This window comes from Sorex araneus, chromosome 1, assembly GCF_027595985.1.
Source record: "Sorex araneus isolate mSorAra2 chromosome 1, mSorAra2.pri, whole genome shotgun sequence".
Classification (NCBI taxonomy): domain Eukaryota; kingdom Metazoa; phylum Chordata; class Mammalia; order Eulipotyphla; family Soricidae; genus Sorex; species Sorex araneus.
This window is the reverse complement of record NC_073302.1, coordinates 431,635,529-431,658,993: the sequence shown is the minus strand read 5'-3', so window position 1 is coordinate 431,658,993 and position 23,465 is coordinate 431,635,529. Positions and strand designations below refer to the sequence as shown.

Genomic DNA, 23,465 nt, shown 5'->3' with positions numbered 1-23,465 from the left:
GGCTCCCTCCATCAATGCGCTGCACCTGTGTCCCTGGAGTGACATGTTGACAAATGAACATGACATCCCCTCAAACTCCAATATGAATTTATGATTCTTCGAAAGAATCTATTTGATCCATTACACTGTCATCGCCGCTGAAAGCAAAGCCCTGTGTCTTTGGTGCGCACGTCACCGACTCTACGAGCGCTCGTACCCGAGCCAGGATAAATGACAGAGCCCGAATCCCAGCGTCAGATCCCCCCCTTCCCGCTCAAAGGCAAAGAACAGAGGCCCTGAGTTTAAAAGCAGTGAGGTCCAATCACCGCTGAGTACGAAAGTGACTGGGGGGTAGAGGGGGGCAGAGAGATAGTATAAGGGGGAAGGCGCTTGCCATGCCAGCAGTCAACCCGGTTCAATCCTCAGTACCCCACTGGGGTCCACCAAGCTCCGCCATAAGTGAGCACAGACCCAGGAGTATAAGCCCTGAGAGCTGATGGGCGTGGCCCAACCTCCCCCAACCCCACCACCCTGGCCCAACCCTCCACACACACATACACACACACACAGAAAAAAGTGACCAGTTAAAAAATGGCTTTGAAGGTGGTATGGACAAAACAGAGGCAGAGCTCCAAGTCAGAAAATACCTGTCACAATATCCAGTCAGCAAAAATAAATGACGATTCCTTAAACCAGGAACGCACTCGGGGAAGAAAAGTCCTCCTGCCAACCCTACTCCTGTGGGGTCCCTTGTCTCTGATTCGACTCCTAACTCTCCTTTTCTTTGCACCTTCCAAAGAAACTGGAGAAAAACTCAACGGGGGCTGCAGACAAAAGTTTCTACCGTCCAATCGGAAAGAAAAACAAAACCAACCAAAAACCAAAACCAAAATCATGGGCTCTTCATAGAATTGCCAGAGCTTCAGCTACTGGCAGTGTTAGAAGTGCATCGAGTAATGGTGCCCCCGTGAGTAAATCTGGACACAGTCCAAGCCAGTTTGTGGGTTTTAAGGAAACCCCGGCGTGAGAGAGCAGCACCGTGGAATAGTTAGCCACCACGAGCTGGAGGAAGAGGGAGCCGCAGAGGGCAGGAGCAGCACAGGCGGCTCCCTTGGACTCAGCCGCTGCTGAACTAGGAAATCCTTCTGGCAGCTTCTGAGGTTGCCAGGGAAGGATGAGCCCCTCGAGGGGAAGTGCCAAGGGTGAGGGAGAACAGCGTTCTTTTACTGAGCTCCCCTCGCTGAGTTTTCACACTGATTCACACCCTGGGGTAGCAAGAGGGGTCTAATAAGTGCCCGACTGAGAAAATGGTCCAAAGGGGTAGTAGGAGGAGGAAGATGTGCTCCCCGCCTGCCCACCTGTGACCAACAGCACAGGCAGGGGCTGACCCAGGAGGACAGGACAAGGCTCCTTGGGGAGACATCATTCCACAGGAGGGGGCGTCTTTCACTACTTTTCATTTCCCGAGACGCTAACACAACAGACTGAGTCTGTCTGTCTGTCTGTCTGTCTGTCTGTCTGTCTGTCTGTCTCTCTCTCTCTCTCTCTCTCTCTCTCTCTCTCTCTCTCTCTCTCTCTCTCTCTCTCTCTCTCTCCCTCACTCTCTTTCTGTGTTTGTGTGTGTTTGTGTGTGTGTGAAATTCGCCCCACGTGGACAGAAAGGTTTTGATGCAGATGAAACCCACTAGCCTGATCTCACTAGTTTTCTGCTTTGAAAAGTAGGTTTATCCAGTATAATCCCGAGAGGCTGCGGAGAGAGGTAAGAGAGACTAGTCTTAGGAATTGGTCTTTGGAAGCCACTTCCTGGCAACCAGCGCCAGCAGGATGCATCCCACCACAGATCTCTCATCACTCACTCCCCCAGTGTCCAAACCCCAAGAGTCCAACCCCAGGCTCATTCCATTACCTGGGCTTTCCTTTGGAGTCCCACTAATTTGAGGATCCATCCCTTTCCCTCTGCTATAGCAAATCCATCGCCATTCAAGGCATCAACTTTTGGCTATCGGTTCTACCCACGCAACAAGGTTTAGTAAACACAAGGTGTGGTGTCGGGAACTGCACACACAAAGATGCCTAAGTGTTGGGTTCCCTGCAAGTGTTGTCCCGAACTGCCCGGGCTTGCCGTTCTGGTGAGTAAACCTGTGGGGGGTTCGCCCTTCAGGCAAGAGGGCTCAGGGGCCACTGCCCCAGCGACGGGAACAGACAGCACCAAAAGGGGTGCCGTCTCCCCATAATTTATAAGTGCTGAAGTTCTGCTAAGCATTTCTCCTTCCATGAGTCCACATAGATCAGGCTTGGCATTGGGTCCTCCTTTCTTATGTCAACTGAGTTACACCCACAACCGCCCTCCTGGGGCCCAATTCCACAGGGGCACTCCCAGTCCTCCCTGTTTAGGCTGAGTTGCTCCTTTTTGTACTACTTGCCCTATCTGTAAATCAGGTCCCTCAGCCCTTGCAGAGAGCACTTTCTCTTTCTCTCTACTAGCCCTGTTTGATTTTAAGAAAGACATTGCTGGCTATCAGCCTGTTGCCCACTCTTCTGTTCCTCGGTCAGGGCAACAACTATGGGGAATGCACCAGGGGACCGGGTCACCCCCGGGATGGTGGTGACACAAATGTTCATCTATGCCCTGAAAACACTCTTGACGATGTTCACTGATGATCCACACCTTTGAATAACACTTGGTTTCTATGTTGGCTTAGATAGATAGATAGATAGATAGATAGATAGATAGATAGATAGATAGATAGATAGATAGATAGAGATATAATTATATATATTATACTTTATATATATGTAAATATAAATTCCCTGCACATGAAAACCAAGCTTAAAACTAGTCCAAACAACACACCAAAAGTAGATATTAAGAAGCAGCATTAGAGAAGAGATATTAGCCACTAATTTCACTCCTCTCTGCTGCCCATATCCTAACGGGCTGCTGTCATTTCTTTCATTCATTCAGATAGAATTTCCAAGTAAGTGTCCGGGGGCTGGAGCGATAGTACAGCAAGTAGGGCGTTTGTTTTGCATGCAGCAGCCAATCTGGGTTTGATCCCTAGCATCCCATAGGGTACCTGGTCCCCACCAAGAGTGATCCCTGAGCATAGAGCCAGGAGTAAGCCCTAAGCACAGCTAGGTGTAATTAAAAAAAAAAAAAGTAGAATATTTACATGTGTGTTCTTCACGTGAGGCTCTAACCTGAGGACTTTTAAAAATTGCCACCTAGCCGCTAACGTGGCCGTGCGACCTTTTCTAAAAACTGAAAACATACAATCTTTTAATGGAAAACTAATCATCAAATGCTTCCTTGGTAGTAGGGCTGTTTTCCTTGGGGGGAAACTCCAACAACAATAGTTGAGTTTTGTGTTGAAATATGGAACGTAATCAAGGTAAAGAGAAAATGAAGTGAAATTCATCAGTTATACAGTTGGGGATGGGGGGTGGGGGCGGGGGGTATACTGGGGATTTTGGTGGTGGAATATGGGCACTGGTGAAGGGATGGTGTTTGAATATTGTATAACTGAGACATAAACCTGAGAACTTTGTAACTTTCCACATGGAGATTCAATAAAAATTAAAAAAAAAAAAAAAGAAGATACTCTGTCTCCCAGAGACAAAAGAAAAAAAAAATTGCCACCTAGCTGCTATCAGCAGAGACCAGTTCTCTCAATCATCTATTCAGGTACGTTCACCTGCTCTCTCCCCAGCATTTGACTCTGCTGGCCACAGCTGCAGCGCAGCAACCTGAGAGCTGGGAACGAAACATTTACCTTCAAGAGCAAAATGACTATCTGCCCCATCCAAAGCAGTTTGTGGCACTCAATCCAGACGTTTCCCTCAAATATAAGACACTGATAAAAAAGAACAGAATCTCGTTTGCTGGTCCTACCCAATCCACCCGAGCAGCTCCATCTGAAATTCCCTCCCTTCCTGAGCGTGCAATTATATGATCACAAGATTGTAAATTATGATGTAGACGACATAAAGGTAATAGAGCTTATCATTCCCAGCAGTAAAATACTTTGGCAAAGTGAAGATACAATAATTAGGGTCTATTTTGGCGGTGCATAACTCTTCTTTCTTCAGGACCCATGGCACCATTTCTCCTACATTCATAGCCAAATATTGTTGACCCTCTAGAATCACCTACAAGATTACAGAGATTCCAGGATGTCAGTTACCACAACGTGCAAGCGGGAATCAGGATCATCACATGAAAATGCACAGGCTGCAATACAGTTGCTTTCATTCCCTTTGCATTTGCTTTTCACTAAATAACATGGCTTTACTTTAAAATAACAACTTTTAGAGATGAAGGGAGACTACGCACAGGTGAACGCAGAACAAAGCAAACATAGCAACCAAAGTCACTCGGGAAGGCAACAGACTCATCACCCAATTTCTTGTCATTTGTATGCTCAACAAATGAAGTTACCATAGTCAATAATTCACAGATTAACAATTAGCATGGTTAAATCATACCCGTTCACTATTAGAGCTATGCTTTCATTTACTTACGGTAAATGAAATTCTGTTACTTTCATATGTAGAACATTGCTAATATCCTAGATAAATTATTCCACTGGTTTCCATCAGAATTGCTTTAAGTTAAAATCTATAAATCCATAGAATAATACCAATTAGGTATGTATTATACATGCAGTTTTATAGCTTTAATCAGCATTTTTCCCATCTGGACAATCACTCACTCAGCCTTACCTATCAATATGTTTGTGGCTACATCACCAAGGTTCATTTATATCCACCTCTTGAATTTTCAAATTCATCGACTCTGAAGAGCTTTCAAGGAAATCTAGATCTTTCCATACCAAAAAAATTCTCCAGCAATCGGATTTAAAAAAATAAATACTATCATGCTATTCTGGGGCCTTGTTATAGGTGAGCTATAAGTTAGCAAATGAATACTTCTATTAAATAATAATCGCATGTTGCCATTTTGGAAATAAATTCCATACTTAGTAGAGAACTTCACAAAGAAGCAAAATAAGTCCTTTCACAGAATGAAGGCAGTGCCAGAAAAATAATTAAGAAATATAATACAAAACATTTAAGAAGGGGTTGTTCATAGGAAAAAAAATCCCTTTAAAAAATATCTACTAATCTATTGAAAACTGAATATTTAAAATACTTCCAGTCCAGGTATGTGTGAATAGGGGTAAAAATGTAATAGTAGCCTGTCTCTAGCTTTTGTTAAGATTGACATGAAAAAGCAGCCTGAACCACACAATTTAGAATTTAATCATATATTGTCTTGGAATGTCAATGCTGTTAAAAAATAATATTAGTTTGATCCCAAGTAGGGAACAATGTAAGAACAAGTACTCTGTCTTACACTTTTTCTTTATCTCCTATACTATCTGTTGAGATTGTACAATACCACTGACATGAATAAAGCATTTTTCCTATAAAGAAAACCATCCCGCTTTCAAAATAAAGGTGCGCAGTTAGCCTATAACTCTTAAACATGGCACACTAGAAGGGAAATTCCCAAAGCAAAGACTCTTGTTCTCTTCAACAGCTTGTTTAACTAAGGAACAATACCTTTGGGGTAAAAAAATAAATAAATAAAAGTCCTCTCTAGTACATATTTTAAAATATGTTTAGGACGTATGTTTACAATGAATTTTCCTTTATAAACCTTTGTTCGAACTGATGTTGGCAGAAAAGTGGTGAAAAGGGGAACTGTTGGTGGATACGTCACCTGGTTCACCTTCTGTGGAAAACAGTATTAGGACTTCTCAATAAAGTAGAATAGGAGGGACTGGAGCAATAGCACAGCGGGTAGGGCATTTGCCTTGCATGCGCCTGACCTGGGTTCAATTCCCAGCATCCTATATGGTTCCCCTGAGCACCGTCAGGGGTGATTCCTCATTGCAGAGCCAGGAGTAACCCCTGTGCATCGCCGGGTGTGACCCAAAATGCAAAAAAAAAAAAAAAAAGAATAGGAGGTGGAGAGAGAGTACGGCAAGTAAGGCACTTGCCTTGCATTCAACTGATCAAGTAACATCCCCAGAACTGCACGTGGTCCCCCAACCCCCACCAGGAGTAGTCCCTGAGTACAGCTGGGTGTGGCCTCAAAACAAACAAACAAACAAACAAAAAGAATATAGCATCCACATGAGCCCAGTAGTTCGGATCTTGGCATCTACTCCAAAACACAGTCACCTGAAAAGATACATGCACACCTATGTTCAGTGCGGCACTAAGCACAAGAGGCAGGACCTGAAACAACCCAACATCCACAACAACCAATGAATGGACACGGAAGTTGTGGTACAGGGTTAAGGATGTGGCTCAGCAGGACAGCATTTGCCGGAGAGGAATCAAGTCCGGTATTCTCACCACAGCACTGCCAAAATGAAGACCCCACACCCACCCCCCCACCACCACCACCAAAGGGGGAAAAAAAAAAATCTGTGGTGATTTTTTTTCCCACAGAATGAAATACAGTGTCAGCTGACATCCTGGAGTTCTCAGGATGTCAAAGTGGATGAAACTGGATGTGATCCCGTGAAAGGACAAAAGTCAGAGGAGCAGGACAAACTCGGGATCATCTCAGTCCTCTGTGAACACAGAAACCAAATAAGGCAACAGGCGGGATCTAATGATGACAAACCCTCAGCCTTGAGATAGAAAACTGAGCTTGCACACAGAGGGAAGGAAGAGGGCGGGGAAGAGGAGGAGGCCGACCAGCACACACAGGGACAGTCTGAGCTTTGACCATTTTGGTGGTGATGACTCTGCAGTAAATTTGCACACCAGAATGTTAGCACTATAGTAACTGCAGTATCTAAATTATATTTTTTTTTAAATTTACCTTTCTTTGAGTATTTGGAATAGGGGGTAAAAAATAAGGAAGTTTCTCTAAATACTTCATAAATAAGTAGCCCAAAAGTTAATCACTGAGAACTGACTTTCTGAATAAATTAAAATACAAGTTTCCCATCTTAAGGGGCTAAAGACCTCTATGTCGCGGCTACAGAGTTAGAACAGTGGGTAGGGTGCTTGCCCTGCACACAGTCAACCCAGGCTCCATCGCTGACACCATATATGGCCCCCTGAGCACTGTCAAAGTGATCTCTGAGCACAGAACCATAAATAAGCCCTGAGCACAACTGGATGTGGCCCAACTATAAGAAACAAGATTTAAAAAAAACAAAATCCTCTGCATAGAGAACCAAGCAGAAAAGTAGAGAAAAGTGTCCTTTGAGGGTCCCTTGATAGCAACAGAAAGCAAATGGGGTCCCCAACAGCAACTGGGCCTCTCAGACTTACAGGACTCTCAATCAGCACCCAGAGACTTTGCCACGGCACTTGCTACCGTCTGGTCAGCCCACGTTATTCAAATCACTGGGCCTTATTGTCGGAAAAAGAAATATAGCTCTGCTTTCATAGAAAATGATTTCTACAACCCCGCTGTATTATTTATAATCCACAGTGACTTTTATATTCTCACACTCCACCACAGATTTCTCTTGGTGATTTATGTTCCGTTCTTTTAGAGCCTTGTTCATATTTATGGTTGCTTCTCTTCCAAGAAAAGGCAACAGCATCCGTGCCGCGTCTCTGTGTTAGGATAAGCGCAAGGGCCGACAGAGGGCGGGCCGAGGCACACGCTGCACATGGTGGAGAAGAGATTGATGAGCGCTGATGAGGCCATTACGGCCCACTGTGACCTGTGACAGAAGGCGGCGCACAGCCCCCCTGGGAAGTGCTCACCTCACGTGACAGAGCTGCAAAGTCACTTACTTCAAACGTGCAAATGCTGTTCACGCGTCCAAAGGAAACCCGGGGCAAGTAGCCCACACCTGTGGCGTGTGCGGCCTCCTCTGTCAGTCCTGCCAGAACATGCTCCCGCAGAGGAGACTGGTCAGGTCGTGAGAAACTGCCAAATGTCCGAGGTGGTGGGGGAACCAATGCAATCTCATTAAAAATAAGACCCCACGAGTATGGGAACACAGGAAGCGCCGGTTATTCTGCACTGAAGAGATGGGGCAGGGCCAAGGCCGGCCCGGGTCGGGAGGGCAGCTGGGCCCCCGGAAGCCCTCAGGATGGCCCGATCCGAGGGTCTCACTGTGCATCTCAGAATCAAGGAACAGAGGTACTTACCAGGCTATTCTATAGGGGCCATTTGTAAACTAAATCTCTGCCTTTTTCCTATAATTTGGGGGCAGTGGGGTGGTGTGGGAAGTTGGGGATACACCCCACAATGCAGCAGGGGTGGGGGAGTTGGCAAATCCCAACTCTGGGCTCGAGGACTGCTATGGGGACCATTTGGTGCCAGGGGTCAACCAGTCAAGGCAAGTGCCTTAACCCTGTACTATTTCTCCGGTCCTCTAATTTATTTTTTTTTTTAACATAGCTTTTAATATTACTTTTGTTTTTCAAAAATTGCCTCTCGTTGATATTATATGTCTTTCAAGGGGAAGGCAGGTGTTCAAGAAATCAGAGTATCCAACTAATTATCAGAGAAAAAAAAAAGATTTGAAAGCAATGTAAACATATTAACATACCAGCATTTTTGAACTGTTCATTTAAAAACTATTATGATGACACAAACTAAGTTATGTGATTTTGTCACCCATAATTTGGGGGTGGGGGAAACAAAATAAAACAAATACCAAGTCTCTCTGGAATCATCCTGGAACCCTATGTCTTCTCAACTCAAAATCAGTTGCTCTTTCCATCACAGCCTGAGCTATGGCTCAAACAGGTCCCCCCAATCCACGAGCTGTAAACCATGCTAGAATCCTTCGCAAAAAAAAAACAGAAGAAAGGAAGGTCTATTGCTTTCTGGATGAATGGCACCATCTTACTCCCCAACTAAATCCCTGTAAGTCTTTTTTCTTAGTCTGGGAAATGTCTGGGAATGAGGAAGAGTAAAAAACAGAAAAAAGACAAGTGAGACATTTTGAACATTTGACTCTAGAAAATAGCACTGTAGCACTGTCATCCCGTTGTTCATCGATTTGCCCGAGAGGGCACCAGTAACGTTTCCATTGTGAGACTTGGTGTTACTGTTTTTGGCATATCGAATACGCCACAGGTAGCTTGCCAGACTCTGCCATGCAGGTGGAATACTCTCGTTAGCTTGTTGGACTCAACTGTCTGAGAGGGATGAAGGAATCGAACCCTGGTCAGCTATGTACAAGGTAAATGCCCTACCCGCTGTGCTACCACTCCAGTCCTCTAGAAAATAAATGAAATAAAATTTCATTTGGTCAAGAATGTCAGGCCAAAAAAAAAGTTTGTCTAATATTGAAATATAAAGTAATACAAATTACCTGAATACATAGCTAGTCCATAATAAACATACATTTCAAATTCCACTTAAGGCTAAGAAAAATAAGATTGAAAAGGATCTTGCCAAAGACAGAAATCAATAGGAAATCAATAAGTTGAAATAAGAAATAACAAACATCAGACTTTCAACTTAAAATGATAAACAGCTATTCTGCTAATAATCAACCACACAAACTCTCCAACATACTCACTTAAATGTATAAAAGTATAAAAGAACACAAAAAAGACAACTGGCAATGCTAGAACTGAACCCACACAATTACTGCCAGAACGTAAATAACTTCCAGGTTGATGGAAAAGGGCTTAAACTTACTTGTTTTCTTCCCCACCCAACACCCCCGCCCGGCCTCACCACTTCGCCCAAACTTCATGGTATAACTGCTACACCAGTGGGAGGAAAGGGAGACAGTTGACCTGGCAGTAAATTCCTCTATCCCACAATGCGTACACTCCAAGCCAAACTGGCCGTCCACTCACTACTACCCACCACACACACATACTTATCGCATACCCACTAGGAAGAGCACTTCAAATCAAACAATTTACTGGGAAGTAGGAGAGGACTGGCAATAGGACACTGACAAATAGAATCCTCTTTTGTAAAACACTGTAGATAAAGACAAAAATAATCATGGAAGATGCATTTCTGTTTATTTTAATATGTCACCTATTCTGTGCATCAGAAATTCAAGAAATAATGGAGGTTGAAGATTTCATCTCAAGGAAATAGATTTGCATTCCATGAAAACAAGGACTGGGCTGGCAGATGTACATGAAATTGATTTCTAGCAGTGAAAGTCATAAAATGATTTTATTACCACCAAAATGTTTAAATAATAGCGTAAGAGACAGTCTTCATATTATAATAGTCTACAAATATTGGGTCTAGGGTGATATCCTCTAGTATGTGAATGAGTGAAAAGACAAGAATGAGCAGAAAAGTCAAGAAAGTGAGGCAGAGATAAATCTCAAGTGGAAAAAATTAAAATAAAAACTGCAAGGAAAATAAATGTTCTGTGGCCAAAGACAAAATCACAGTAAAAGTAGCAAGTATTAATAGAAGTATTTAACCTCCATCAAGCAAATACACACACAAGCACATACACATGTGAGCGCACACACATGCACACACGTACGCGCACACACACACACACACACGCAATTTAGGAAACATTCCCAAATATGAGTGAGAAAATATAACAACAAAGATGAGAAAGGTTGAGAAGAGATGATAGATATGAAGATTTGAGACTGGGTTTCATAGGCCGGGGACACAATCCTGCAAATATTTACCTTCAACTGACTTGGGTTCAATACCAGGTACTATGTTGAGTCTCCCAAACACTGTCAAGAATAAACCCTGAGCACAGTGTCAGGAGTAAACCCTGAGCATAGTTGAGAGTTGAGAGAGAGAGAAAGAAAGAGAGAGACAGAGACAGAGAGAGACGGAGAGAGACAAAGACAAAGAGAGGAGAGAGAGAGGGAGTCAAGGAACAACTTCAATCCAAAAATTATAGGATCACCTTTCAAAAGAAGTGTGTATATTTCTTAATAAATAAATATATTTGAGGAATAAAACCATGCTGGCATAGAGAAACAATAAAATGACCCTGACTGGAGATAGATCTAACTTGAGAAATGAATAAAGGAAGCAAAATAAGGAACTTAGAAGAAGAGCACTAATCATGAGTTTCTTTCATACTTAACCCATACTGTGCAGCAGTAGAATGTGAGGCAATGTCTGCAGATTTTTAAGAAAACGTGTACCCCCGTATTTTCCCACACATTTACAGAAATCTCAAAAAAAGTAACTGAAGAGAGTTGAACAAACAAGAAATGGGTGTTGCAGCAACCCCTGAGCAGGTGACTTCCAACAACAGAAATCACCCCCTTAAGTAGCCATTGATTAGTGGTATGTGCCCGTGCACCATTTAAATTTCTGCCTCTGTCATCGAGGGGTGCACCCTGACATCTTTTTTCCCTGTTTTTTTTTTAATCCAAATTCTCTGCCTCTTGTAAGGTGGCCACCGCTAGTTCGGGATCCCCATTCCCAAATACGGAACAATCTCACCTACAGCCGTGACCTCTGCAAAGACCCTCTTGCCAAATCAAGTCCCCTTCACAGGTAAGAGTGGCCAGAACCTTAACGCAGCTTTTAGGGGTCCACAGTTCCACCCACCATGGAGAAGGGCAGTGATAAGACATGCTAGGCTACTAAGAATGGGAGGAAACTGCCAAGTCATGACATAAAAGAACAGATGGACTTTCCGAGCCCCCATGTGACACCAGGCGGAACAGAGCGGGCAGTACACTATGAACCCAAGGGCCGGACACAGCTGGGGCCACTTCCCTAGCCCAGACCTTCCCCAGTCTGCACCTTCTTCCTCTGCCCCTGACCTGGAAATGCTTACTGTGGCCCAGATGGTGATACTTTAGACACGGAAGACAATGGCACTGCTATGGTGACACAATTATTTTAGATATCTTTGACACAATGATCAAGAACTACGAGGGCAAAAAGTTTATTTTTCCCACTAGGCTTTATACAAAGCAATGCCATTAATGGCCACTTTTTAATTTAATTTTATTTTATTTCCTCAGAAACTTGAGAAATCATCTTCATGCTTCTAAAACGCATACTGAATGACCTGTGTCATTACCTTTCTTCTTCCCACTAACTCCTCTTTCATCTCTGTCCTGTAATGGGCCCGCACTGGGCATGCTTAGGAACACTGAAGATACGTGATCAACTATGCTGTGGGGGAAAAATAAAATCAGAAGTAAATAAAAGTGAAAAACTATCCTTGGGAGAGAAGACTTTAAATGATTTTTAAATTTCCTACTTTATCCATTTTCTCTATTTTCTAAACACTGTCTAGTTTGTATAAACATTGTCATGCACCTGTAACCCATTTGTAAACAGAATAAAATGGCTTAAGCGAGTGTACAGGATTCTGATTCGCAACAGAAGAGCAGCCTTATCATTCTAATGAAGAAAAATATTTGGAAAAGAATTCACTAAAACGTTAGAAACACGTTAACTCGCTTCTATTTTTTCGGTTTTTTTTCAAATTTTCTGTATGAAGCACCCCTTATTTTTATTGCAGGCAATAATAATGAAATAAAAGAGAGTCCAGGGAGATGGCTAAAGGGTTCCAATCGCCTGGCCCAGTATACAGCTGGGGTGACCCTGGTGGTCCCAGCACCCCAGGTCACGAGCAGCACCCCGTTTTGAACTGTCTGGACCAGAACTGACCAGTTGACCAAGTCTCTCTGGGGGTGGCCCCAGGTCCCCTGAGCACTGCTTGGGAGCATCTTCCCTAAAATGAGAGGAAACTGTTAGATTCTGCCTGAAGAATAGTGAACCGACTTTCCTTTCTCGCCTCTATTTATCCTGGTTGGGAACATAGCAAGCAGAAGTGTCAAGTTAGGTGGAAACCAACTGTCCTAGACAGAATCAGTTCGCCGCTTCTCTCCTTGTGGGCTCTCCTCTGTCAGGGGGGAAGCCAAATACTCAAATGATGAAACTCTTTCTTCACTTGGCCGACATCCTTACACGTGGAAACACGAGCTGCCCAAGCAAATGTAAAACGACCGGCTAAAAACCCAAAGCAAAACCTACCCAAATGTCCCTATATCCTTCAAGGGCTAAATCCTCCGGGCTAAAGAAGACAGGTGGCCCAACAAAGGGTCGGATTGTCTCTAGAAAGTTCTATCACAAATGGAGACTGGATTCCACGGTCACAACTACAAGTTCCCACTGAATGGCTTGTGAGTGCATCTCCCGAACAGTGCCCTATATGAAGGATGCTCTCATCTCTGCCTCTGAAGGATGAGAAAACACTCATTCCAAAGGGTACGCCCGTGCCTGGGTCCACTCCTGCGTAATGCCCAGGAGCCCAAACGTGGAAGCAACCTCAATGCGGGCCCTGACAGAGCGGCTGGGCTCTAGACACTCAGTGGAATGCCACACTGGCTCTTTCCCTGTCAAAAAGATCAACCTAGAGGTGACTATCCCAAATGGAAATAAAAAGAAAGTAAAACAGAATCCGATGATTTCACTTTTGCGTAGAATAGAAATAACCAAAGTCAATGACTTGGTTATGACCACAAAACTAACTGCAGCCTGGGGAAAGCTAGGTGGTGGTTATCAGAAGGAATAGGTGTGTGTGTTGGCGGGGGATGGGGGGTGGTGGGGTAGGGGTGGCCAGGGGACAGTGCGGTCTTTTTAGAAGCGTGGTGGCACTGAAGCTTGGATGGTGGGAGGGAAAAACAATGAAGCACCTGGAAGTTTAGTGTGAAGCTAAACCCCCGGAATCCCACGGTGCTGTAAGCCAGTGACATCCATGTGTAAAAAGATGGTGATTTATCCCGTGGACAAAGCAGGGGTGGTCCCAGTGCTCTGGGTCCCACCTGGGTTCAGAGGTCCAGCCCGCGGCTGCAAAAATCATCAATTTTGACACGTTCATAAAATAAAACAGAGTGAAATGTTTGGAAGCCTGAGATGAACAAAAACAAACTCGTTCATAAAATAAAACAGACTGAAATGTTTTAAAGTCTGAGAGGAACAAAAACAAACTCTAGGCTCCAATTTGATCTGAGTTAAAAAAAAACAAACCCTCAACCGACCGGGGCTGGGGGGGGGGGGGTGGAAATGCTGGTCTAACTGCAGCGTGCTCGAGGTGAGCAGACTGGCCTGCCTGGCCCGCCTTGGGCAGCTCGCTCTGGTAGCTCTGGCACACTGTGGCCAGCTGGCACCCCTAGCTGAGAGGCAGCACCAGGAGAAGCAGCCCCCTCCGAGCACAGCAAAGCCGGCAGGAACCATTCAAGCCACCAACATACCACCGGGGCAAATCCCGGGGCACCAAAGCACGGAGAAGAAAAACTGACAAAGACAACCCACCTTGATCCTAGAGAGTACAGGAAGGTCGCTAGGGTAGGAGAGGAGAGGTTTTTTTTTTTGGTTATTCATTTTTTTATATTTTATAAAGTGGGCTGGAGCAATAGCACAGCGATAGGGCGTTCACCTTTCACGCGGCTGACCCATGTTTGCTTCCTCCGCCCCTCTCGGAGAGCCCAGCAAGCTACCGAGAGTATCGCGCCCACTCAGCAGAGCCTGGCAAGCTACCCTTGCGTATTGGATATGCCAAAAACAGTAACAATAAGTCTCACAATGAGAGACGTTACTGGCGCTCACTCGAACAAATAGATGAGCAACAGGATGACAGTGACAGTGATTTTATGAAGTAGTTCACAGTATTTGATCACATTTAATATTCAAACACCAATCCCACCACCATCACACCTTCCCACCACCGTATTTTGGATGTTTTCATCCCGAACCCCAATCCCTGCCCCAAAGCAGAACTGAAATAATAGAATATTTCCCTCTAAGGTCGGTTGCCTTCTACTTTGAACTTGGAGCATGGGTCGGGTGTGTCCTGTGAAGTGTCCCGGGAAAGGTTCACTCGTGGGTGAGGCTCGACCCGAGCATGTGGAGAGCGAGCGGCCTTGAGCATGGCAGCGGTTGAGTTCTGGAGGTTTTCAGCTGCTGGCGCAGGGTCCCTTGGGGGGGACGGGTCTCACCTGCCCCCGAGAGAAGAGTGCGAAGGACAGTGTGAGTCCCACGGATCGGAGGCCAGGAGGGAGAAAGCCACGGTCACAGGCACGTTGGCCTTTCACGCGGCTGATGCGGGGTTCGATCCCCAGGATTGCAGGTGGTCCCCCGAGCCGCCAGGAGTGAGCCCTGACCACAAGCCAAGAGTGAGCCCTGAGGATCGCCAGGTGTGACCCCAAAACAAAGGGGAAAAAAATCACAGTCAGAGGGCAGAAGCTGCACAATAGACTACAGGCTCCGAGGAAGACTGCAGTAGGAAAGCGCCTTCCATACTAGAGGCCTGGTGGCCTTCACCGGTGGCCTTACCAAAGGCGGCTCCGGCTAAGGAGACAAGCTGCTCATTTGTAGAATATAAAATAACATGAGACTGACACCCAAGGACAGCAGACACAGGGACCAGGAATTATTCCCATAGTTGGAAGCAGGGGGAGAAGGTGGCTCGGATAGAGAAGGGATCACTAAGTCAATGATGGTTGGAGGGATGGTTGGGGATGGGAGGTGTGTGCTGAAAGCAGATAAAGGAGCAAACGTGATGGCTTCTCAGTAACTCTATTGCAAACCATAATGCCCAAAAGTAGAGAGAGAGTACGGGGGAAATGGTCTGCCATGGAGACAGGAGGTGGGGGTGGAAATGGGGGGATACTGGGGCCACTGGTGGTGGAGAATGTGCACTGGTGGAGGGATGGGTGTTCGATCATTGTATGACTGAAACTCAAACATGGAAGTTCTGTAACTATATCTCACAGCAATTCAATTTAAAAAAAAAAAAATGAGACATGCCAGCAGATACCCTTGTGAACACTGCCAGCTCCCGGTCAGGCAGCCTGGCAGAGTCCCACACACTCTGCACTGTGCCCGAGAGGGTTTCTAGAGGCTGCATGCTAGCTCCTACCAGGATTCCTGGGAACATCCATCCTCATGCTCCGCCAGTCGGTACGACTGACAGGCACACACCAGAAGTAACTTCCACCGCCACCTCCCACTTCAGTCCTGGAGAAATCCTTGGATTGAAATCTATGGACGACACAGCTGTGGTGGCTTGTGGTGCCACGCCGATGGGCCAATGAACTGTCGTACGATGCCTCCCAGCTTGCCTTTCATGGGTCTACACTTCTCAGCATCCCTGGAGATGGGCACTTGGGGGCTACAGACTAGTTCAATGGCGCACACCAGCTCAGACTTGTGCTGAACTGCCTGCATTTGAAACCCAAATGGGCAGAATCGTTTTATTACAAAGAGCCCCGTCCTTTCACTTGCCCCAAACTGCACCCGAGGTCAACTTTGGCTTAACCCCTCTCTCAAGGCTCAATCAGTCACCCCAGCGCCACTTCCTTGGACGACAGTTTTCTCCCACATCCTCCATTGCTCACCTGCTTCATCAACCTGCTCTTCCTCGACTCCAAACAATCCCCTCCTTCCTTGGGTTCCTGAACGTACAGAAAGTCTCAGATACCACACCTTGCAAGCTCCCCTGGACTCTCTTCCCCAATCCCGCCAGAGCGAGAAATCCTTCCTGCCCTCCACAGCACGTCAGCACGCTTGGTTACACCCCTCAGCCCCATCCTGCACACCCACTGTGGAGCACTCTCAAACGATTCCTCTGCAACTTGAAGTCTCCAAAGGAGACTGAGGTTCAGGAAAGGTTTGTGAAGAAAAGCAGTTCTCCTGACACACTCTCTAACGACCACCCACCCTCTCTGTGTCCTTACTCTCTCTTCCCTCAAACTAGACTTTCAAAAAGGTCTTTATTGACTTGGCTCTTCTCTTTCAATAGGAAAACTAGAAGAGTAAACCTTCTCCACATACACTCTTCATATTCTATCTGCCTGCCTCTACCCTTCTGCAGGTTCTGCTTCTCCACATCTTACCGATATACCCACCTAAGAGTACTTTTCAACTCAGTGAGGGCACCTTTCCTTTCACTATCCCAGCATCTAGCACCCGCTCCATATATTTGACATTGACTATTATAACTGCCAAAGTTATGACTTCCGGAATACAAAATTCCACCCAAAATCTCCCAGGAGCACTCAAATACCCCTGCTCAGTCCATGAACACTGGCTGACCGAACATAGCAAGAGAAGTTAAGTGTGTGGTTCAAAATGCTCGGAAAGGAAGAAGGAATTGATTTGTCAGCCAAGGAAAAGGAGGCAGGAGGGAAGACTGACACGAAAGTACTAGTTGAGTCTAGTGCTTCCCACCTCTTAGCGTGCTGTCCAAGGAACACTAAGACAATGTAAGAGCGGGAAGAGAATTAAGACGGCCTTTGCCCTTTGCAGGATCTATGATTAAGACTCTGATAAGCTTAAGAGGCAGCTGACATCTCTGCTGCAAGGTTCTAGTCTGAAGAAGGTTCTGGTGTGTGTCCTTGTGGATGTGGGAGGGCTACCAGCAGTGATTATTTTTCAGTCCAATCATTAGACTTCTTGAAACACTTTTCAATCAAAGCATTTCGTTACAAGGGAAAAGGTGAAGAGGCTATCTGTCACTCATGAGAAATAGTGTGTTAACCTAACTCAGCTCTTTTGTTTAGAAGGGAACTGAACAGAGTGACAGATGGACAAATGGCCTACGGAGTCAGAATCACACCAATCCCTTCAACATTACAAGTCGTGGCACATTCCAACGTTCCTGAGTCAGAGGCAGGAGGAACAGGGTAGGGTCGAGATGACGGCCTCCCTCTGCATCTTGGCTTCTTGTGTGTCATCTTGGCTTCTTGTGTGTCATCTTGGCACTTGATGTCTCTTACTGAATCCTGACCCATTCATGAGTACCAGACGAGCGATACACCTCTTTTAGCGCCAGGTAACCATGTGTGCATGCTTTCAAAGGAAGCTCTGTCTGGTATAATTATTCCTTATAATACAAACATACACACACAGGTGGTATTTCAATGACTGCTGCACATCATTGCACATCTGAACAGAAAGGGATCTTTGGTTTCTTTGGAGCGGAAAAGGGGATTTGTCCACACCTGGTGGTGCTTGGGGCTTACTCCACGCTCAAGAGTTATTCTGAGCTGGACTCAGGAGTCCAGAGGGGATGCTGAAGATCAATTTTGGGCTCGGCTACATTCAAGGCAATTACTCTATGGACTGCACTATCTCTCTGGTCCTGGAAGGAATCTTTTTGATTTGGAGTCACACCCAGAGATGCTCAGGGCTTACTCCTGGCTCTGAGCTCAGGGATCACTCCAAGCAAGGATTGGGGGGGATCGTATGATGTACCAAGATCAAACCAAGGTCAGCAACATGCAAGGCAAGTGCCCTCCTATCTCTCTGGCCCAGGAAGGTATCTTTTACATGATGACATATTAGAAACTAAGGAGCAGGGTTCATTCTGAACTCACAGGAAAACCTCGAAGACCTCCAAGACCACAACGACAGTACAGCAGGTAGGGCGTCTGCCTTGCATGTGGCTGACTCGGGTTCAATCCCTGGCACCCTATATGGTCCCAGCACAGAATCTGGAGTAAGCCCTGAGCACTGCTGGGTGTGTCCCTTCCCCTCCCCCAAAAAACAAAACACTAACTGAAAAAACACTGATAATCTAATGCCATCCTTTTTAGTCTATACAAATAAAGTATACCAGCACACACAAGCATGTACAGTGTGGCAGTGTGGGAGCGCACGCACGTGCGCACACGCATACACACACATGTATGTACACACACACACACACACATGCCTCAAGAATCCTAGACATTGCTCTTAGGGTCTAGATGCCCCTTAGCAAAAAGCACTGCAGAGCTGACCGGCTGTTACATGCCAACAGCAGGAAAGCAAAGACGGTTTTCAGACTGGGGAGACACGAAGAAAACCATTCAGCCAGCACACAGCTTGAGTGAGGAGTGGACAAGGCTCCTCGGCCTACAGGCGTGAATGCCTCAGTAAACGCGCATCGAGGCAAAGCAGCTGGATGTCGAGCTACTCTGGCTTTCTGACCGCCAACTCCCCCGAAGCCAGGCAGAAGGAGAAGCCTGGCCTGGGCACCTTGAGGTGGCACTACAGGGCAACTCTGCCAGCTCTGTGCTAGTGGGCGCCACAGAGCCACCTGCAGAGCCTGCGGCCTCATCAGAGCCCAAGCAGGCATGGGCAGACCAACCAGTGACCTGCGATCCTGCCCCCCAAGGCCGTGCTGCAACAGCAAGGCTGCAGGCCTCGCTGACAACCCCCAAATGATAACAGAGCCCCCCCAAAGAGGCTCCTGGCCCCCAGCTGTCCTGCCAGAGCCTCTGCCCCCAATAAGCTTCATCTGAGAATGAATTCTTGCCCCATCAGCTTCTATTTCTTAAGAACCCAAGGACTGGGGTGGTTTGTAACAAGACAAACACTTGTAAGATCAGGAACCGAATACAAAATGCTCGTCAAGATACTCTGAAAGCCCAACACAGCACCGTGCGGTCAACTGGCCTTTTCCAAGGTACTTCACAAATCCATGCTCTGAAAAAAAAAAAAACTCTGCTGTTCTAAGATGAAGGTGGGTCTCAGGTTAGCGCGTGAGCAGCCAGCAGCCTTAGCCCACCGCACTATGGAGACACCTCAGTCAAGCCTCTTGTATCAGTGTCCAAAATGAAGCTCTGGGGCCAGAGAGATTGCACAGCAGGTGGGGTATATGCCTTACACATGGCCACCCTAGGTTCCATCCCCAGCACTGTATATGGTCCCCCTGAGCACTGCCAGGGGGGACCCCTGAGCACCTCTGGGTGTGGAGGGAAGGCAGGAGGCAGAGAAGGGATAAGGGAAGGAGACAGGGATGGGCGGAGAGGCAGAGGAAAAGGGGATGGAGTAGGGGGGAGGAGGACAGGGGCAGGAACAGCTATTAACATTCATCATGGGGCAAAGAAATCCAACTTCTGGGCTGGGAGCTCAGGAATCGGGACTGGTAGCAAGTGCTCTTCGGGGATTCTCAAGGCCACTCAAACCGGAGAGCTGGAGTATCAGAGAAAATGCACTCCGTGCTCTGGCCTGTAGGCCCTGGAAAGCCAGAAGCAAAGGTCACAGGGAGAACGATTTTTAGATTCAGGCAACATTCAATAAAAAGACAAAAGACGGAGCTGGAGCCATTGCACAGCGGGTAGGGCGTTTGCCTTGCACGCAGCCGACCCAGGTTCGATTCCCAGCATCCCATATGGTCCCCTGAGCACTGCCAGGAGTAATTCCTGAGTGCAGAGCTGGTAGTAACCCCTGTGCATTGCCAGGTGTGACCCCAAAAAGAAAAAAAAAAGCAAAAGACAAAACCTGGGCACCAGGGACAAGAGGAAAGTTAGTAATAAGCTAATAGAAGAACCCTGTTAATACAAAATGCACAGACATTAAAGAGTCAGGAACTCAGTGGAGCCCAGGGGTGAGGACTCATCCCATCAGTGTGCAAGAGGCCAAGGGGACCATACGAGGCATCATTAGGATAATTAAATAATTAACACATACGGGATTAAAATTCCTCTTGGGAAAAATGATAATGAACAAGAAACACCTAATGTAGTTTCACAAATGATTCTTCAAATATCTTCAGACAAAGAGGAGTGGAAGTAAAATACAGGGGGTGGGGGGGGAGTGAAAAGGATCTTGTCACAGTCAGCGAAAACTTAGAGAAGAGTCAGGGGGAGCAAATTAATTCATGCGGCTCTTGTGAGTCAGATGCCAGAAAAAGGGCCTTGAAAATTATCAAGGGGTGGGGGAAAGACGAGGAAAAAAGAATCACTGCTAAAACTGGAGTGGGGGATGGAATTAATGAAGACTAAACTCGCTCAGAAACTGAACTAATTCCTTTTAATTTGTCGTTGACAAGAAAAATGAAGAAGACATATTTGTATAATTAGAGAGAATGAAGACTTTGCAAAAATAGTGACTGACGGAAAAGCAGATGGGGAACACTTGCCAGTCTGGGCCACCAATCAGGAGGCCAGGAGGGTGGGGCGGGAAGCCTCTTCAGGGAATTCACATTTACCCTCTTACAGCAATGCCACCAGGAGATCTGGAGAGGAGCTTAAAAACTAAGTAACAAAACATCCTATCGGTCTGAAAACAGTTCCAAAAGACAGATCATGGAAAATATTACTGGGAATACCCAGGGCATTCTTCCTCGCTATCCAAAATGAGAGCACTGAGCATGTGAGAACATGAGTTACAAGGGTAAAGGACCGGGTTGTTCCCTTCCTTCCGAGGAGCCAATTCTACCAACACGGAGCTTATGGTCCGTTTTTATTGTCTCATGAATGGAATAATGTAATAACGAAGGGTGAAACACTTAAAGAGCTGGTGGATAATTAGATCACAGACCATAATCACAATAAAAACCGACTAATTCTAATAACATAAATACAGATTTGAGAAACTATAAAAGCAAAACGAAGCATAATATATACCATAAATTGGACAGTCACAGTCCATTTTTTTCATTTACAGAGAAAATCTTCTGATATTTGGAGAATGTGTAAGTTAAAAGAAACCAAACAGAATTTGCCATGATCATTATACTCTATGAATTAATGCGATCCATTTCAACGCATATTCCTCACATACACAGATATTTCAACACAAATCATCCCCAGTGAAATACTCAAATATATTTCTATCAACTGACTCACAATTTGGAAGCAGGGCAGACAGGCAAATTTACATAAAGGCATACACTTTCAGGAGCATAACACTGAGCTAACAGGAAAAGGTCTCAGATTATTATAAACATGAGCAAAAAGTAATCAACACTGCACTCCCTGTATTATGTATTGGAACCACATGCGGATGGGATTCAACTGGAAGCCAACGAGCTCACAGGTAGAAAAGATCTATGACATAGAAGCCATTTATCTTGAAGGTGAGTCCTCATCCTCCCATCTCGTTCTCTAAATCTGGCACATGGACCATGGAAAAGGACTATGCTAGAAGACTATATACCCTGAGACACAAATTAACACGTGGGGGCTATAATGTCTTTTCTCTCAAAATTAAAAAGTTCCAGTACTGCAGGATTTTCCCCAAAAGCAGGTGTTTTTAAAGACAATAAACTAAGAGGCAGAAACAGAACCTAGAATTTTACTCAAGGAAAAACCCCCATTGGCTTCAGTGTCCGCAGACTCAGGTTTATTTAACTACTTGTGTGTTCATTCAACACAACCCAGAAATCTTACACGCTCTGGTGAAAACTTTCCATCTGAACCAATGGCTTCTGGAAACTAACAAATTCCTGGACCACGGAGCATCTTCCTCAGAGGCAGGTGTCACGGGCAGTTTAAGTCTCCAGTGGTAGAATGTGTTGACAGACGTGTCTGGGTGCGTCAGAGCACAGCTGTTAGCTCACTAAGACACAATACAGGGGGAGAAGAGCCCTGAGTTTCATCCTCAAACAAATGGGCTTTATGGAACTTTATGGGGCAAAATCCGTCATCAACAGCCCAGGGGCCAATGCCAGCAGATTGCAAGTCTCACCATCTAGGCTGAGAATGGAAAAAGCAAGAGAAGGCTGTGGTGTCTGTACAAACCCCACCAGAGATACCACAGGGGAAGATGACAGAAGGGGTCAATAGCAGGCACACGGGACAAAGAGAATTAAGAGGTCTAGGGCTGGGTCACAGTGGGGGAGACACTGTAATGCCCCCCCTACATAATGAAAGGACGTCTGACAGCACAAGGGCAAGTGTTGCCATGTTCCAAGGAAGCATCGGTTCACAGATGCAAAGGGCTGGCACTCCCACCACCCCGAGAAGTTTGAGCATGTGCAAGACTGGCTGGCACAAAGACCTGAAGGGGTGACTCGAGTACGCGACCCCAAAATAGGCTCGGTTGGCATACAGTCTGTTTAGTCGTAAAGGCATGTAAAAACCAGCCAATGCCAGGAAAACAGCCTAATCATCTTTTTCTTAATGGCAAAAGACGGAATTCATCTGTGACAGATGCACTCTAGCAGATGAAAAGAAAGGCTTGATCCTGGAGGAAGGAGGAGGAGAAAGATGGAGAGGATCCTATACAGAGAGGCCTTGTCAGAATCCTCTGCATTACTTGGCCTCCTCAAAGTTGAGGGGGGGTGTGGGGTGATAGCACAGTGGGTAGGGCATTTGCCTTGCACGCGGCCAACCCGGGTTCGATCCCCAGCATCCCATATGGTCCCCCAAGCACTGCCAGGAGTAACCCCTGAGCATCGCTGGGTGTGACCCAAAAAGCAAAAAAAAAAAAAAAAAAGTTGAGAGGGGGAAGGTGAACACCTACCAATGCTCAGGTCTTACTCCTGGAGGTGTCTGGGGGGACCATATGAAGTGCTGAGAATCAAACCAGGGTCGGCAACATGCAAGGCAAGTGCCTTAGCTGCTGTACTTTCTTTCTCTCCAGCCCGAGAGCTGAGTTCAGACATTTCCTCACAACTGTCCGGGTAAGTTCAACCTAACATAAAATCGAAAGTTTTCAGGACTTTGGGTCCTTACGTGATTCTGAGGGTTCTGAGAGCACAGGAAACTTACATCAAGTTGTTCGCATGCTTTTCTCTTGTTTATTTTTCTCCATTTAATTGTCAAACCCCTGTGAGGGACCCTCAGTAGGTGAAAAT

The 23,465-nt window shown here is 45.9% G+C and overlaps 1 protein-coding gene across 2 annotated transcripts in view; it reads right to left on the bottom strand.

The window, feature by feature from the left end:
• The window catches only part of EXOC4 (exocyst complex component 4), an 858,640-nt gene that overhangs the window by 639,188 nt on the left and 195,987 nt on the right, over positions 1–23,465 (bottom strand). The window lies entirely within an intron of this gene.